Genomic DNA, 17,046 nt, shown 5'->3' with positions numbered 1-17,046 from the left:
ACCTAGAGTTATTATCATTGTACCTCGAGTTATTATCATTGTACCTAGAGTTGTTACCATTGTACCTAGAGTTATTATCATTGTACCTAGAGTTGATGTAGCTGTCTTTGCATCAGGGAACGAAGTTGACGTCATTGTAACGTGTTGGCATTACGTCAGGGAACCAAGTTGATGTCGTTGTAACGTGTTGGTATTACGTCAGGGAACCAAGTTGATGTCATTGTAACGTGTTGGTATGACGTCAGGCGACGAAGTTTGTGTCCTTGTTGCGGTATTGTTATTGCGTTTGTTGATGACGTTGTCAACAGAATAAATCTCGTACGGAATATCATGCAGTTACTATCAATGATACTAAAACATTAAGCTTTTGTTATCATAATATATAGGACATAAACTACAAACTCCAGTTGGTTAACCCAGATGATGGCGCGCAAGAGAAAATTTGGCGTGGTCGGGCAGATGACACTCGTACTTTCTAACGTCAAATCGGGAAATCATACCCCGGTTGACAATATAAAAGGAGAGTAATGGTTTACCACTGAGCCTTGTGCCTTGGAAGGGGTAAGGTGTAAGCTTGTGTGAGCTCGTATAAGCTCGATACTCAGGCCATACATGTTACCAATGTATGTGGATTACTTATAACAGTTGTTGCTGGTTGTATATTATTTTTAAGCACAGCATAGAGGGTAACAATAACATTACCTTAATTGTATAACCCCAATTTGATTGATATTAGCTTTACTTCATACACATTTTACAAACACATGATGACGTTCGGATGACATTTATACCGCCGTCTGTACGACTGACTCACGTTTTCCATGGCTCCAGTGTTAATTGATCTACTTTGATGTAGACTCTCACAACGCTCCGTGACAATTGTGATGGATGTAAGACACGTGCTTACGTCTCTCATTTAAATTAAATATATATATATTTTGCAATTAAAATTTTAATGTGACATCAACATGCTTAATATATATAAAAAAAAAAAGTATTAATTTTCATAACAGCAAAACCTGTACCGCGTTCCTAACTTAATTCAGCATATATTAACATATTATCATGCTGTTATGAATTGATATAGTGAATCGAGCCACTAGAGAATTAGATTCATATCAAATTACTATCTACGGATGCTGTATAGGAATGGTTTGCAGACAGTAGGAAGGATGGTTGCTGCTAATATTTACCTAAGAAACACTTAAAATTCACATTATAATCAACCATAACATTATTTTATCAACATCAGACTTTACACCCTATCATCAAGGTTATGGGAAATATTAAAGGGACAATTTAGTCAAGTTTGTTTACTTTTTTATCATTTCACAAATTATTTCATGAAAGTGTACTTCAGTTCTCCTTATGAACTATCCTTGGTCATATATTGATACAAGTTTATGTTTTCCGTGCGTATTTTTTAATTAATTGTAAGGGGGATCATAAGCGTATAACCATACGATTTATATGCAAATGAGCAAGTCGTCTCTACACACTTTGTATACATGTGTGCAAGCACAGCCCCGTCTCGTGACTGTAAACAACATTGATTTGCATTTGAAGCTGTTAGCGGATATTTTAACTATAGATTGCGGGTCTCGTACCAAAAGTAGACAGTGAATGGATAAACAAAATATATGGAGAATTACTGTAAGGTCATGAATATAACAGATGTGAGTTTTTCGAACGGTTGCGACAACAATGAAGAAGTTCATACAGTTGCGAGCGAGTTTGCCGAGACTACAGGTGCCTGACTCGTTTTATAAAATAATAACATATAAGAATACATATAAATGAGAAAGGTTCTGAACTCCCCCAGGCTTGAAATCTGATGTATTTATTTCTAAATACCGTAGCTTCGGTTGTATTGGGTGGATTTTTTCGAAGTAGGCCTTAAATTGAAGAAAAATGGTCAATCTTTAAAATAAGCCATAACATGTTGTCGATTTCTCAATATTAGTTTACGAAATCGGGAGTGAAACTTCAAAGTTCTCTCGATTTTGTTTACTCGGACAAGTTGACGTATCGGGGTCACCACACTTTGACTCTATTGGACATAGCTTTAAATACGAAGTCCACGGGTTAATCAAGAGGTACGCTTCATCAGATCACCGAATACAACCATTACATACACTTACTTTATGTATTCGAGCACCCTATCGACGGCCCCGTGACTTTTTATGCATACTGATAGCAGATTTTCCCCTTGAGTAGCCATGTTGTGCCAGCCGCGGTAAATTCAAACAAGCATTCTGATTGGTTAAACACATTTCTATTTTTATAAAACGAGTCAGGCACCTGTGCCTGATGTACCTTCGTTTTTACCTTTGTATACGTGTGTGTGTGACGTGGTGTATTGTGTTTGTCCATCATGTGTTGACTGTACTTGACTAATCATGACTGACCACGGATAGCTCGTGGGACTCGCTTTGTTTTCCCGCGCTCTTTCCTTCTTTCTTTCCTTTCTGCTCTCTCCCGGCACTTCTCAGCTGGCCGTGGAGCGAACCACATCTGACAGGTCCATGATACATAATTACTATATATTTTATACTGGGTCCCCCAGCACCACATGCAGGGTGAGTAAGTAGTTTTAGCTTCATGATTATTGCTTATATCCTATAAATTATTGGAGTAGCATATCTAATTTATATTATCCAGTCTAATTATCTTTATTTCCGTCCGGGTCAGAACGTTTTGTTGTTAGTTCTTGCTGCTAAGATGTGTGGTGCATTCGTTTGTATAATGTTTTATTACTTTTATCCATGTCTTATTACAGGGGATTTATTCTATCCCAGAAACTCAGCAATACCAAATAAAGTATTGAAACTCTGACAATGTGTTGAGTCTTGGCAATTTGGATGACGGAAGGAACCCGATAAAACCCTTATACCTTCACATTGGCTCCCATGTTTGCTTCTGTCATCGAACGCACCCATTGTGATATTCCTAATGATGGTACAGACGGGATTGTGCGTGTACGTGAACAAGAAACACGTGTGATTTATATCTTTTCATGGACCGAATTATCCCCAGGACTGTGCCCCCAGGACTGGCATGGATTCTCGTAATGGTGAGCGATACTAGTACTAGAGACATTGACAATTTATTTGCGTGTTGCCGTTCCCAGGCGAAGATCTATGTGCTGTGATAATTGACATTTTATATTTGTTTATTGTGTGGAATTGATATAACTTTACTACCTTAGTCTACCTTGTGATTGATTATACCATTTTTGCTGAATTTTTAGGTTTTTGTTTGCTTGATTGACCTTGTTTTGTACTTCCGGGAAATATTTCAATTTTCTTGATTGATCAGGTTTCTGCATAAACGTTGTTGTATTTCGATATTTTCAACCCTAGGATTATTTTTTTATTATTTATTATTGATAAATATGTTTGTCTAGGCCCGATTAAGTTGTGGTACTATTTACATGGTATTTTTGTTGTTTTTTTTTGTTTTTTTTTGTTTATTTTTTTTGCTGTTTCGCTGTAATTCATATTACTTAGTTGTTTTTCCCCACACATAGGCCACCTTGTTTCTTTTTCATTGCTCATTTGTTTTCTCTAGTAATCATCAGTACCTATCATTTCAATTCTATTTTCTTAGACATTTATATACTGACATTTGACTTGTGACTTTATTACTTTATCATTTGTTTGGATTGACTAAATGTTCTTGTGTGATTTGTGTTCACCGTTTTTTACTTGATTCGTGATTGATTATACTTTGCGCAAATTGATTCGCGTGGGTTTATTAACATATATTGGCCAAACTCGCGTTATTTGGGGTTGCTGAGACTACACTTACCGCTACTCCGTTCATAAGAATATGATATAACAAATTGTGTTGTCTTGTTTCTTATAGAGGTCATTATAGAGGTACAGTACAATACAATTACATGGTGGTGGTAAGTAACCTGTGTGTACTCTTTGTTTATTTTTATTACTTCACCTTGAGCATTATGGAACTCAGCCCCGAGGAAACTGCAGAGGCTACTGCTTTGTTTAGGGCATTTCAGAACCTAGGTGCTAGGCCTAGTGACCAGACTCTATTAGGGATTGGATACTTGAGTACGCCTCCCAGCAGAAGGAACCGGAGACAGAGGAAAAGGTTGACACTAAGGCCTTAGATATGGCGGTGATGGCCGCATCATTATCCTCGTCGTCCAGGCCTAGGCTCTCTACATTTGCTGGGGACCCACCACTGTCCAAAAGTGATGTTACCTATGAACAGTGGAGATACGAAGTTAAATGCCACATGACAGAGTCACGTCATTCCATGCAGAGCATTTGTGAAGCAATGCGGATTTCCCTTAAAGGTGAGCCCAAGAATATTTTGATGAGACTGAAGCCAGATGCCAGTTTGTATACTATTCTGGAGAAGATGGAGTCAGTGTATGACAGGAATGAGACGACAGAGACGCTACTCGGAACCTTTTACAGCTCTAAGCAGAAGGAAGGTGAGTCTGTCAGCGCTTGGGGACTCCGGTTAGAAGACATGTTATGCAAGGCTATAGAGAAAACTGGGTATTCAGACGCGAAGATAAACTCTATGCTCCGTTCTGTATTTTACGAGGGATTATTACCTGCCCTGAAGGATGTCAGTGGTCATAAGTTTGATTCTATTTCCGATTTTGATCAACTCAGACAAGCCATTAGACGGATTGAATTCAGTAGAGGTTTTGAAGGTAAGGAACAGGTTGACAAGCCTAAAGACCCTAAGCAGGCCCAGGTTAGGATGATGTCAGGGAACTCCGATATTGAAGAGTTGAAGGAGATGGTAGCACAACTCACCACAAGGTTTGAGAAGTCGGAGCAGGACCGTAAGGGTAAAAATGGAAATGGTAAACATGGACGTGGACGAGGACGAGGGAGGGGTAATGGCAAGACTCACTTCTACGGTAATGGACCACCTAACGGAAATGGGAGACCAGCTCATAGTGATGGACAGCAACGACCATTTGTACCTGAACCACCTGTCCAGTATCAAGAATACCAACAGCGGGATGAGCCCCAGTGTTTTAGATGTGGGCAGTATGGCCATCTACAGCTTGGATTCCGTGTTCGTTTGGACCATCAGCGTAGACATTTAAACTAGACAGGACCTGTATGAGGAGGTTGTCTGCAGGTCTGGATATACAACCTCAAAATATGGAATCGAGGGGGATTCCAGATGAGGGACCACCTGGTCTTACAGAGAGGTGCAACATAGCAGATCTTTTTATAGAAGGAAAACCTGCCAAGGCACTTTTGGACACAAGGGCTACGGTATCGAGTGTCGCTGAGGAATTCTACAAAACCAATCTTGGTCATCTACCTCTTCATAAACTGAAGGATGACGCACTCAAGATTGAGGTGGCTGGGGGAGAACTTTTACCATATCTAGGCTATATAGAGGTAGACATCCAGGTCGATCGGTTGAATAGAGAGGATGGGACCAAATGCTTGCTGTTGGTTATACCCGATTACGACTTCAATCGTAAAGTACCTGTATTACTTGGAACCAACATACTCACGCATTTTATGAAGAGGTGTGAAGAATGGTTCGGACCAAGGTATCTGCAGGAGGCACCTCTCACCACGCCTTGGTACCTGTCATTTAGATGCATATCATTGCAGGAGAAGCAACTTAGGCATAACAGCTACTGCTTAGCTGTTTTGAAAAGCTCGGAGAGGGGGAACGTAGTGATACCACCAAACCGACAGGTTGACATTAGCTGCCGTGTTGATAAGGAGATACCTTATCCTGAGGTGTGTGCAGTGATACACGCCGCACCCAACTCAGTCCTTACAGATGATTTGGATATCTCTCCAGGGGTATTTACATACAAGTACGGGAGAAATAGAGTCGTTAACATCAACATATCCAATATCACGACCCGGACAGTCGTTGTGCCACCACGCGCATTAGTTTGCCAGCTGCAACCTGTTACCGTGTGCAGTTTGTTGACCCCAAAGGACGCGGATAGAGAAGGGAACCAAACAACAGATGTACTGGAGCAAGTTACTTTCTCTCCGATCCTGGATGACGCTTACCTACGCCAAGGCAAGGAGGTAATCGGGGAATACCTAGATGTTTTCTCTCAAGGAAAATTGGACTTGGGGCACACCAAGGCAGTTAAATACCGTATAGAGTTAGACGATGACCGCCCTTTCAAACAGCGCCATCGAAGGATACCACCTGGGATGGTACAGGAGGTTAGGGACCACCTCCAACAGCTTTTAGCTTGCGGGGTTATCAGAAAGTCGTACTCCCCTTGGGCATCCGGAGTGGTGTTGGCACGCAAGAAGGATGGGAAGCTGCGGATGTGCATTGATTACCGGCAATTGAACAATAGGACTATTAAGGACTCGTACGCCCTACCACGGATTGAGGAAATCCTGGACTCCTTGTCCGGTGCCAAGTACTTCTCCGTGCTAGATATGAAGAGCGGGTACCATCAAGTTGAAGTCGAGGAAGAACACAAAGAGAGAACCGCCTTTACCGTTGGACCCCTAGGGTTCTACGAGTACAATAGGTTGCCGTTTGGATTAGCCAACGCACCCGCAACGTATCAACGGTTGATGGAACAGTGTCTTGGGGAACTTCATATGGTCGACTGCTTCATATATTTAGATGACGTAATAATTTTCGCAAAGACTTTTGAAGAACACCTGGAGAAGCTGACCAGAGTGTTGGATAGGCTACGTCTTCACGGGATTAAGCTATCACCGAAGAAATGCAACTTCTTTCAGCAGCGGGTGAAATATCTCGGTTTTATTGTGAGCGAGAAGGGGATAGAGGCTGACCCTGAGAAAATTTCTAAGGTGACATCGTGGAAAACACCAACCTGCCCGGAGGATGTACGCCGCTTTTTAGGGTTCGCGGGGTATTATAGAAAATTCATCAAGGATTTCGCGAAGATCGCCAGACCTCTTACTGACCTTATGCCCGCCCCAAAGAAAGCTAAGAAGGGGCCGATAAGAAGACTTGGGTCTGGGGAGAGAATCAGGAGATTGCTTTTACCCTGCTTAAAGACGCCCTTTCTTCACCACCAGTACTGGCTTATCCTGATTATAGGAAACCTTTTGAGCTTCATACCGACGCAAGTCAACAGGGACTTGGTGCCGTTTTATATCAACAGCATGAAGATGGACACAAGGTCCTTGCCTACGCCAGCAGGGGTTTGTCTCACTCAGAGAGGAATTATCCAGCCCATAAACTAGAGTTCCTGGCACTGAAGTGGGCGGTAACGGAGAAATTTCGTGATTACTTGTATCAACATAAGTTCACGGTACTTACGGACAACAATCCCTTGACCTACGTACTAACCAGTGCTAAATTGGATGCCACCGGACATAGATGGTTGGCAGCCCTGTCGGCGTACGATTTCACCATCAGGTACAGGCCTGGGAAGTCCAACATCGATGTCGATATCCTGTCAAGGCTACCCACAAAGGAGGAGTTTGAGCGGTTATCTGTACCGAGGGAGTCTGTGGTAGCTGTATGCCAGATGACGCAGGCACAGCCCCACGCCAACAGTTTGCAGCTGAACGCTACTACTCCGGCGCCTGTCACGCCCGATCTGGATGACATAATTCAACAAGATTTGAAGACTGCCCAGGAAAGGGATCCAGTATTGGGACCATGTCTGGAGGTCATATCCAGTGGCCGTAAGCCCACCAAGGAGACCATGCCTTTGGCAGCTTGGGACCGCAACTATACCGTCAGTATAGTTCGTTAAAAGTCGAGCAGAGAATCTTGTACCTTGTGAGAGGTTAAAAGTGACGAGGGACAGAAGAAACAACTGGTTCTACCATGTGAGTTAGTCAACTTCGTCCTCCACAGCTTGCACAACCAGATGGGACATCTTGGGATTAGCCGTACCACCTCGCTATGCAGAGATAGATTCTACTGGCCGTCCATAAGGGTGGATATCGAGCAATGGGTCGCCGGTTGTCCAAGGTGTCTTCGAAGGAAAACTCCTACCAACGAGTGAGCCCCTATGGTATCCATATCAACTACCCAACCTTTGGAACTAGTCAGTATGGATTTCCTGACATTGGAACCATCAAAAGGGAATTACCAGCACATCTTAGTGATAACTGACCACTTCACCAGGTATGCTGTAGCGGTGCCGACTAAGAATTAAACATCCAAAACCACAGCCGATGCCTTCTTCAATCACTTTATTGTCCATTATGGGATGCCGCAAAGGATACACTCCGATCAGGGTGCTAACTTCCAGAGTAACCTCATGAAGGACTTGTACAAGCTTGCTGGGATCGACCAATCGCGGACCACCCCGTACCACCCTCAAGGGAATGGCCAATGCGAGCGATTTAATAGAACTCTGTTGAGCATGCTCGGTACCCTGGAGAAGGATCAGAAGAAAGACTGGAAGGCGTACGTCGCATCACTAGTGCATGCCTACAATGCCACCAGGAACGACGTCACAGGGTTTTCACCATTCTACCTGATGTTTGGGAGGGAGCCCCGCCTACCCATAGATCTGGCCTTTAACATCGGGAGGGATATCGGAGAATCAGTCTCCTCCACCAAGTATGTTGAAGATCTGAGGAAGAGGCTCCATTCATCGTACGATATAGCCATATCCACATCACTCCAGCGCAACAACGTCAGAAGGGTGGTTATGACCGACGGGTGCGTGGAGCGTGTCTCAGCATTGGAGATCGCGTCCTCGTGAAAATTGTAGCTTTTGAGGGCAAGCACAAGCTAGCCGATAAATGAGAGGAGGAGGTGTATACTGTGCTCGAACAGCCAAATGCGGATATGCCAGTCTATGTGGTGAGGAAGGAGAATGGGGAAGGCAGGAAAAGGACACTTCACCGGAACCTCCTTTTACCCGTGGGATTCCTTGACAGCTCTTCTAAGCCCGACAACGTGACACAACCGAAACCGAAGCCAAGACCGGTACCCAAACCCCGTCTCAGGCGCCAGCTTCCACCGCCACAGAGCCCATCTGTGGATGACCGAACTGGGAGCGAGGCCAGTGATAGCGACGGAGAAGGTGGTTACTGGGTGACGGTACCTCCAATGATACAGGATCCACCCGACACTCCTGAGAGTGTTGATGAAGGGGATGCTGAGTATACCGACCGCGAGTCGACAACGGTCGGAACCACTGTAGGATCTGAAGCCGACGAAATTGGAGTCGAGGCTAAAGAATCTGAAGCCAGTGGAGCGGAGGTGGACGACCATCGGACCACTGCTATTGATATACTCTTCTCCAACAATATAAATCTAATTAAAAATTCTTCAGTGAAAACACCAATATGCAGTGATCATTCAATTGTTCATTTTACTTGTTCAAATTCTGTATTTAAACATAAAGCCTACAAGAAAAAAATATTAATTTATGATGATGCAGATTTTGATCAAATAAACACAAACATAAATAACATTAATTGGGATATATTAGCAAATAATTTGGACTCTAATGAATTTAATAACCATCTAACGGATATCATAAACAAACAAATAGATGAATGTATCCCCAGTAAAATTATAACCATACGTCCGAATGACAAACCCTGGATGAGAACCAATATAAGGCAAAAAATCAGACAACGCAACAGATTACACCATAAAGCTAAAAATAATAACTCTGAAATAGATTGGGCTAATTTTAGACATACAAGGAATGAAATTGTAGATCTAATAAGGGATGCCAAAAGAAATTACTATGATAATTTGCAAAAATCTTTACATGATAAATCTATTCCTGCTAACAAGTGGTGGAAAATAGCTAAGTCAGTAATGAACTGTAATAATATATCTAATAGTTTACCTCCGCTATGTGATAATAACACTGTTATCCATCATCCATTTGATAAAGCTGAATGCTTAAACAATTATTTTTGCTCAATATCTACATCCACTCCTAACCTTGAACCCCCTGATCCACCTGATAATAACTTTCCATTTAGAATAGAAAATATCACTATCACTGAACAAGATATTAAAGATCAACTATTAACACTTAATGATAAAAAACCTCCTGGTCCTGATAACATTATACCAAAAATAATCAAACAATTAACCCCATCTCTAATACATCCTCTAACATTACTCTGCAATAAAACTCTTGAATCAGGTATTATACCATATTCTTGGAAAACAGCTAACATAAATGCAATTTACAAAGGGAAGGGATCAAATAGTGATGTTTCCAACTATAGACCTATATCTATCACACCATGTTTTAGTAAAATAATTGAAAAAGTTATTTTTAAATATTTGTTTAACTATATGAAAGACTGTGATATAATTACAAAGCACCAGTCAGGTTTTTTACCAAAAGACTCCACTATTAACCAATTATTAGAAATATATGATACTATTGTAAGTAACTTGGATAAAAATAATGAAATTAGATTTATCTTCTGTGATATCAGCAAAGCCTTTGATAGAGTATGGCATGAAGGCCTACTTTATAAACTAGAAACTTATGGTATTAAGGGGAAAGTACTACAGTGGTTTAAGAATTATCTCTCTGACAGGAAGCAAAGAGTCTCAACAGAAGGATTTTACTCAACATTCAAAAATATAAACGCAGGTGTCCCTCAAGGCTCTGTACTTGGTCCCTTTTTATTCTTAATATACATCAACGACATAACCGACTGTGTTCAAAGTAAAATTAAACTCTTCGCTGATGATACTTCACTGTATGAAATAATTAACGATAACCATATTGAAATAGCTGGAAAACTAACTAATGATTTAGATAATATAGATACATGGGCAAAAAATTGGGATATAAACTTCAATCCGTTAAAAACAGAATCAGTACTTTTTTCCAGAAAAAGGGAGATAAACAACCCTGATATCCTATTTGCTAATGATACAATCAACTGTGTCTTGGATCACAAACACTTAGGACTAACTTTTAGTAGCGACGGTAAATGGAACCATCATATAACAAATATCCACGATAAAGCATACAAAAGAATGAACATATTAAGATTACTAAAACATAAAGTTGATAGAAAAAGCCTTTTGACTATCTATATCTCGTATATAAGACCAATTTTAGAATACGGTGATGTAATCTGGGATAACTGTACAAACCAAAATAAAAACTACTTAGAATCAATCCAAGTAGAAGCGCTGAGAATAATAACAGGATTAAGAAGGGGGACATCTCATGATAAATTATATACTGAAACTGGCATTGAAACTCTTGAATGTAGAAGAAAGAACCATAAACTTATATTAATGTACAAAATACTGAACAAAGAAACACCAAAATACCTTGCAGACATTGTTGAACAACACATTAATGATAACACATGTACACATGTTAGATATCCACTCAGGAATAATCGACTATTCAATCCTCCATTTTGTAGGACGGAAAATTACTCAAATAGCTTTTTCCCATCAACACTGAATGAATTTAACCAGCTAGATAGAGAAGTATTAAATGCTAGTTCATTGAACAAATTCAAAACACTTATTAAATCTACAGGTAATAATAATAATAATAATAATAATAATAATAACATATTAGAGATAACTGATACTTTCAAGTATTACGGACTAAGAAAATATAACATACTACTCTGTCAACTAAGAAATAAAGCCTCAAACCTAAACTCTGATCTTCACAAAGATCATCTAGCTGAGTCTGCAGCATGTGCATGTAACTATGAAGATGAAAATATACACCACTTTATGTTTGAATGTCCCATATTTATTGATGCTAGACAACTTCTAATTCAGAACTTAGCACAAATAAACCATTTAGATGATCACAACCATTATAATGCTAGTACTCTTCTAAAAGGATGTAGTTTATGTAACACTAATGTCAACATAAATATTCTAAAATTTGTAACACAATATATACAAGAAACTGGAAGATTTAACATATAATCTAACATGCAATATATATCCCACCCATGCCACACACTCCCACACACAAACACATATATTTTTATCAATTAGTAAAATTCATAGTAATTTAGTTATGCATATGTTATATATGACAATTCTATATTGATTCTGGGTAAATCTCAATTATATATATATGTAGCATATACAGTACCCTGCAAGCAATATAACATTATGCAAATGGGCAAGATTGGACTGGATGGAAGTTGTCATAGTATTATTAAGTTATATAAAGTAACAAATTTCCTAAAATAATTAAGGCTAGATTGATAACACTTTTGACTACTCCAGTTTTTTTTGTTTTTTTTTTTTTTTTTTTTATGTAATATGTATTAGCAAAAATGTGTATAACATAGTTGTTGATGAATTCTCATACATCTTTTAGGGTGACTGGTCAATGTGTTTTAACACGGGGACTTTATAGGACCTGCAGCCCAAGGAAGTAATGTATGAAAATTCTATCAACAAATATGGTGTACAGACAATACCTAAATTCATATAATTTGACTCAATTTATACACACCAAAAAAAATCTACCTGGAGTGATATATACTTCATTATTTAAATTATACTCTAATCTACTGTTAATTTATGATTTGGCAATTGTATGTATCAACTACGTAAATTAATATATATATTCATATATATGTTCCTGTTAATATATATAAAATTATGTATACTACTTCTGTTATATTCGAGATTAAAAAATTGTTACCTGTATATATGTTTATATGGAGATGACTTAAATAGGCTATGCCTGATGTCAGATCCATTTGTCGAATTAAATGACAATAAAATGTGTTGAAATTGAAATTGAATCGGACCGCAGTTCAAGATGACCAGTCAGCAGACGAGCCCTCTGTTAGAAGGTCAACTCGAGAGCGACGTAAACCAGAGCGGTTCCGGGATTTCGTTATGGCAACGGAGAGAAATTGGAAACTAAAGGCTGACTACCTAAGATCCCTCGCCCCAGAGGGTTTGTTTGTCCCTGGTGCGGAAACGCTCCTGGCAGCCGTTATCAAACTAGTTGTAGAGTAATTTTCTTATATGTAACCAATAGGTTTGTTAAGTTAGTTTTTTTGGGTTCAATCTTCATTTTTAGGTTTACATGCTTAACATGTTGAGGGCAACATATCTCACAACAGAGGGGTGTGTGTAGCATATACGTATTCCGTGAATCCGCGATCCGATCCGTAAACCAATCCGTGATCCGTTTCGGTGTATTTGTGATCACCTGATGTACCTTCGTTTTTACCTTTGTATACGTGTATGTGACGTGGTGTATTGTGTTTGTCCATCATGTGTTGACTGTACTTGACTAATCGTGACTGACCACGGATAGCTCGTGGGACTCGCTTTGTTTTCCCGCGCTCTTTCCTTCTTTCTTTCCTTTCTGCTCTCTCCCGGCACTTCTCAGCTGGCCGTGGAGCGAACCACATCTGACAGGTCCATGATACATAATTACTATATATTTTATACTGGGTCCCCCAGCACCACATGCAGGGTGAGTAAGTAGTTTTAGCTTTATGATTATTACTTATATCCTATAAATTATTGGAGTAGCATATCTAATTTATATTATCCAGTCTAATTATCTTTATTTCCGTCCGGGTCAGAACGTTTTGTTGTTAGTTCTTGCTGCTAAGATGTGTGGTGCATTCGTTTGTATAATGTTTTATTAGTTTTATCCATGTCTTATTACAGGGGATTTATTCTACCCCAGAAACTCCGCAATACCAAATAAAGTATTGAAACTCTGACAATGTGTTGAGTCTTGGCAATTTGGATGACGGAAGGAACCCGATAAAACCCTCATACCTTCACCAATATAAGTATTGAACAGTGGTTTTAATGTTGTTATAGTCGATATGGCAGCAAGATGTATGGTGGGCAAATGGCATGGGAACCCGTTAGGGTTCACATCCTACATTTGCCCACCATACATCTTGCTGCCATATCGACTATAATAACATTAAAACCACTGTTCATTGCTTAAATATCAGTTATACATGTATTGACTTTAACTTGAAGCTTATCTTTTAACGTTACACAAATAGCTACTGTAATAGTACATGTAACTGTTTCTCATTCCTTAGTCTACGGTATTTACAGTTAGATTTTTGAAGTTAACGTGACGGGTTTTTTCACCAAATAATCCAAGAATATTTTTACCTATGTGTCTTTGCCGCCGATTTTAGTGTTTTTTCTATGTATGTTAACTATAATATTTTGTAGATCTGCATCCGAAATACAGTCAAACGTTTCCTATCAAGCCCGAAAGTAGTTTTGTCTGCCATGTTGTTTACAACAGCCCGATGGCCGACAATACTCTTGTGTGATTGGTCAAAAATACTGAAGACCCGAAGACTTCCTTGTTACTATTTTTAGACCAGGTTATCAATTTGCGATGTTAATCATTTTGTCAAGGCCGGTCGGAGACCCCATCAGGAAACGGCAAAAATCAGTCATATCCTTTACATAGTCCGAGCTTCTCTATTATTGTCAATCATTCGGGTAATCCGAAGATTTTTGATATTTTATCGGTCTTTTGGTATATATGGATCGATTAACATCAGAAACCCTACCAAGGGAAAAGAGGGGGGAAAGCCCATCAACCCACAGTGCGGCTCTTCGTTATATGTTTGCAATAAAACCATGTTATTTAAAGTCTCGTCTTGTCCTGATTGCCCTATGTCGCGAGATCTCGATAGTTCATGTGAACATGGCCATTAAAAATATGTCTGCGACATGTTTGAAAGTATTAAAAGTTGGATGGATTGACTTTCTGTGTGGGGCGACATGTATGCCTGTATGGTCGGATTCGTAGAAAAGATGATTGATGTATGACCCTGGTAAATACTAGCCGCAATATACCGCTCAGCTAGAGAGATCTTTTTAGCTCGATCGGTTGAGCGTAAGACTAGTAAGCCAGAGGTCCCGGGTTCGATCCCTAGCGGAGGCAGTGATTTAAATTTAATTAATCCTGCGCTCTGTTACATTCGCGCCCATGTAGATAATATACCGTACACGGGTTACAGATGTTTCGACATATATCAATTTTCCATCTCATATGACGATTATTCATGAGTGCCAATAAAAATCTTGTTGGAAGGTAACCCACACAATATGGCTCAGATGTTCTTTACCTTGAGTATCTCGGCAGGTCGTATGAAATGGTGGCCCTCTCCACTGTCGGATCTACAGAGATGGTTAAGATAAGGGTACTCTTGTCATCAGGTTCCTCTTCGTGCTCGAACTCCCACTGGAGTAGCTGATGAGAAAAACAAACAACATCGTTACAATATTATAAGTGTCATTATATTTCACCTTTCTCTAAAAGTCCTTTAATAATCTGAGTACGTAATTACCTTCACTATTTAGATCTCAACATTTTGTGGTAACACGTTACAGTCATTCGATACTCGATCACCTATACACGTGTAGTAACACACCCGGAACAGTTACCCTCGGATACCCATGGTAACACATCCGGAACACTTACCCTCGGATACCCGTGGCAACACACATAGAACACTTACCCTCGGATTTACCCCCCGCATATCCATGGTAATAAACATTGAACACTTACCCCCGGATATCCATGGTAACACATACGGAACAGTTACCCTCGGATACTCATGGCAACAAACCTTGAACAATAACCCTCGGATACCCGAGATAACAATCCTGGAACACTTCCCTCGGGTACCCGAGATAACAAACCTGGAACACTTACCCCCGGATACCCATGGCAACACATCCGGAACAGTTACCCTCGGATACCCATAGTAACACACCCTGAACACTTACCCCCGGATACCCATGGTAACAAACACGAACACTTACCCCCGGATATCCATGGTAATAAACACGGAACACTTACCCCCGGATATCCATGGTAACAAACACGAACACTTACCCCCGGATATCCATGGTAACGAACACGAACACTTACCCTTAGGAATCTGTAGTAACGCTGTACATCCTCTGGTGGACTACCTCGAGTTGCTGGGAACTGCCAATCGATATCCAGACCGTCGAAGTCGTGTTTTCGGAGATAATTAATTGCCTCCTCTGCGAAGTGCTGCATGTTTGCCTCAGAGGACACTGTCTTAGAGAAAAGTTTACTATCAGTGGCCCAACCTCCAACTGATAACATCATCACCAGATCTTCGTTCTTGGAACGCATGCTGTGGAACCTCCGGAACCTAGAAATAAACATTTTGTTACAGGAATACAGACACCCGTCATCATCAGTTATCACAGGAGTACAGACTCCCGTCATCATCAGTCGTCACATCAATACAGACACCCGTCATCATCAGTTATCACAGGAGTACAGACACCCGTCATCATCAGTCGTCACATCAATACAGACACCCGTCATCATCAGTTATCACAGGAGTACAGACAACCGTCACCATCAGTTGTAACATTAATACAGACACCCGTCACCATCAGTTGTAACATCAATACAGACACCCGTCATCATCAGTTGTAACATCAATACAGACACCCGTCATCATCAGTTGTAACATCAATACAGACACCAATCATGGTCAGTTGTAACATCAATACAGACACCAATCATCATCAGTTGTAACATCAATACAGACACCAATCATCATCAGTTGTAACATCATTACAGACACCAATCATCATCAGTTGTAACATCAATACAGACACCAATCATCATCAGTTGTAATATCATTACAGACACCCGTCATCATCAGTTGTAACATCAATACAGACACCAATCATCATCAGTTGTCACATCAATACAGACACCCGTCATCATCAGTTGTCACATCAATACAGACACCAATCATCATCAGTTGTCACATCAATACAGACACCAATCATCATCAGTTGTAACATCAATACAGACACCCGTCATCATCAGTTGTAACATCAATACAGACACCCGTCATCATCAGTTGTAACATCAATACAGACACCCGTCATCATCAGTTGTAACATCAATACAGAAACCCGTCATCATCAGTTGTCACATCAATACAGACACCAATCATCATCAGTTGTAACATCAATACAGACACCCGTCATCATCAGTTGTAATATCATTACAGACACCCGTCATCATCAGTTGTAACATCAATACAGACACCAATCATCATCAGTTGTACA

At 40.2% G+C, this 17,046-nt stretch overlaps 1 protein-coding gene across 1 annotated transcript in view; it reads right to left on the bottom strand.

Annotated features, from left to right (window-relative positions):
• The window catches only part of LOC117326900 (putative chitinase 1), an 81,822-nt gene that overhangs the window by 11,282 nt on the left and 53,494 nt on the right, over positions 1-17,046 (bottom strand). The window lies entirely within an intron of this gene.

The sequence above is a fragment of the Pecten maximus genome, chromosome 1, assembly GCF_902652985.1.
Source record: "Pecten maximus chromosome 1, xPecMax1.1, whole genome shotgun sequence".
NCBI lineage: Eukaryota > Metazoa > Mollusca > Bivalvia > Pectinida > Pectinidae > Pecten > Pecten maximus.
The sequence above is the reverse complement of the archived record's forward strand: the minus strand, read 5'-3'. Positions and strand labels throughout refer to the sequence as shown.